At 40.5% G+C, this 2,533-nt stretch overlaps 1 long non-coding RNA gene across 1 annotated transcript; it reads right to left on the bottom strand.

Annotated features, from left to right (window-relative positions):
• Positions 1 to 1,161: 1,161 nt before the first annotated feature.
• On the bottom strand, positions 1,162 to 2,533 carry LOC113976643. Its single transcript, XR_003537139.1, has 3 exons — positions 2,417 to 2,533; positions 1,753 to 1,874; positions 1,162 to 1,310 (listed from the first exon to the last, which is right to left on the bottom strand). It is a non-coding gene; the product is annotated as an uncharacterized LOC113976643 (long non-coding RNA).

The raw sequence follows: 2,533 nt of genomic DNA, 5'->3' as shown, positions 1-2,533 counted from the left end.
ATCCCAGTGTCCCTAATACACTTGGATTCATCTTCCATCAGGATGTAGCTATTACCAGACCCCAAATTTCAACAACTGATCTAATGAGTTGTCATTTATTGCCAAGTTAAAACAAAATAGTGTGTGAATGAAAAGAAACTGGGCTAACTTTTTGGTTGCTCTGTCCTTGCAGAGCACTACTACATTAAATACGGTTTCTATGTATCACTTCTAGGAAAATGGAGAAAAGAAAGAAATTTAAATAGGGGAATTTGCTCTTCTTGGAGTTGAGAAAAGCAGGCAAATATGATCTGCTTTTCATTTCCCAAGAAATATGGTCCTTTTCAAATAAGTCACATTTCTCTTTTGTGTCCTTTAGCCTACCCCAAGTGGCTTGCAGTATTTATCAACTTTAATCAACGTGACTGACAGGAAACCTGATAATAGAGAATAGCTGTCTCCACTGGTGGGGCAAAATCTTTTCAAATGTCAGTAGTGAATACACTGTATTTACATTTCTTTGGGATTCTCACTTTTAAAAGATTTTCATCTTTTACACTAGGGGGATGAAAGTAAAGGTTATTTAACTATACATCAGAAATTGTATCTGATGACAGTATGACAAAATATTCCTGCTTTCAGAAGGGCAGGATGCTGCCTCTCATCTCTGGTGCTGTTCCAGTGGCGTAGCAAGCTCAGAGCTGCTATTTGTCCTCTAATATTGGAAGCTGTTCATCATCCAATTAATGAGAGTCCTGGAGCTTTCTTTTCAAAATCCACTTTGGGTTTGGCCAGTATATTAATTCTGTACAGAGATTTATACTGTGTTAAATAGAAACAATTAAAATTAGTAATCAATTACTTCTGGACTGTCCTGAGACATGTTGCTCTGGTCAAACACAGGCCAAAGGCAGAGTATGGCCAAATCCTCTGAGAAGGGCTGAGTCCTCTGGTTGTGCTGGGTCAGAGGGTCTCGGTAAGATGTGCTCAAGAGCAAAAACATGTTACAGCCAAGCTAATCCCTTTGGTTTCAGTTTGTGAGGCCCAAAAGTTTGGAGAAATTTGGCTTAGTGTTGTCTTTAGTGATCAGTGAATTTTTTGGGGCTCTGGCCAGCAGTTCCTCTCCTTCATCTGTTCTGAGTGTGGGGCTGCTAAAGCTGGGACCTGTGTTAATGGCAGCAGTTACGGTCCCTTCTGCACATCTCCTTTTTCTGAGCATTGCCCTGGGACAGAGCCTCTGGGTGCACCTGATTTTATATTGGACACCACACAGCACAACTGCTCAGACTGGGAAAGCTGAACTCTGGATCACAAGAGCTTCTCTTTTCATCCTGTAAAGATTTGAGGAGAGCACCCAGGGAGCTTTCAAAATAATCACAGGATCACAGAATAGTTCAGGCTGGAAGGGATCACAGTGGCTCATCTGGTCCCACCTCCCTGCTCCAGCAGGGCCATCCCAGAGCACAGGGCACAGGATTGTGTCCAGAGGGCTCTGGAATATCCCCAGGGAGGAGACTCCACCCCCGCCCTGGGCAGCCTGTTCAGGGCTGGGTCACTGCCCAGCAAAGAAGTTCTTCCTCCTGTCCAGGGGGAACTTCCTGGGCATCAGTTCCTGCCCGTTCCTCCTGGGCCATTGCTGGGCCCCCCGAGCAGAGCCTGCTCCAGCCTCTGCCCCCTCACAGATAGTTATATAAGACTATATAGGATACTAGGTATATAAGAAAATAAATCTATATAAGATGCTAATAGACTCTGCTTTCTCGTATTTTATACCTCTGCACTTCTTTTTTATTTTACTTTATGTTTCCTTTGCATTAAACCTCCTTCTTGATATTAAGAAATGTTGGATTCTTCTTGATATTAAGAAATGTTGTAACTCCGCAAACATCAGAAGGCTTTAGAAAAAGAAAAGTCTGCATAAGAAAAACTGGAATCATGAGGAACAGCTGGGAGTGTCTTGTTTCTCAGTGAGATGAGTTTTGCTGATCCCTGTGGGTCCCTTTTGATAACTCCATTATCCTACAGAGCTACTGACATCCTTATGGAAACATTTCTGCTAGCATTTCAGAAACTCAAAATACAGACAGTTTTGCTTTTGACTATAATTTTTAAGAGTATTAGTAAAGGCAATATTTTTAAATTATTCTGGAAAAAATCTGTAAAATATTTTTTAAAGTTTCAGGAAAAATATACTAATCAATTATTATTTATATTTTAATGTCAAAAATGCCTTTAAAAGATATGAGAATTTATCACAATATTTTTCAAGGAGAAAGTTTGTATTCTCTGGCTTTTCTTTGAGCTTCAAACTTTGTAACTCATTTTTAATGAAGAAAGAACAAATAACTTTAACAGGAGAGTAGTCAAGCTGTGGAGATCCCATCATGGCAAACACATTTTTATGAACATGGAACAACTAGAAACACCTACAACTCACCAATAATGGTATTTTTCCCACACTTTTCCCCTGTAATCTCTCAGTTTCAGATGGATATGCTGTGCCCAGAAGCCAAGTTATCAAGGCTGGCACATTCCTCTGCTGCCATTCCCATCA

This window comes from Neopelma chrysocephalum, unplaced genomic scaffold, assembly GCF_003984885.1.
Source record: "Neopelma chrysocephalum unplaced genomic scaffold, ASM398488v2 Primary Assembly neopelma1_177, whole genome shotgun sequence".
NCBI classification, from domain to species: domain Eukaryota; kingdom Metazoa; phylum Chordata; class Aves; order Passeriformes; family Pipridae; genus Neopelma; species Neopelma chrysocephalum.
Note: the sequence above shows the minus strand (reverse complement) of the source record. Positions and strands in the feature narration are given on the sequence as shown.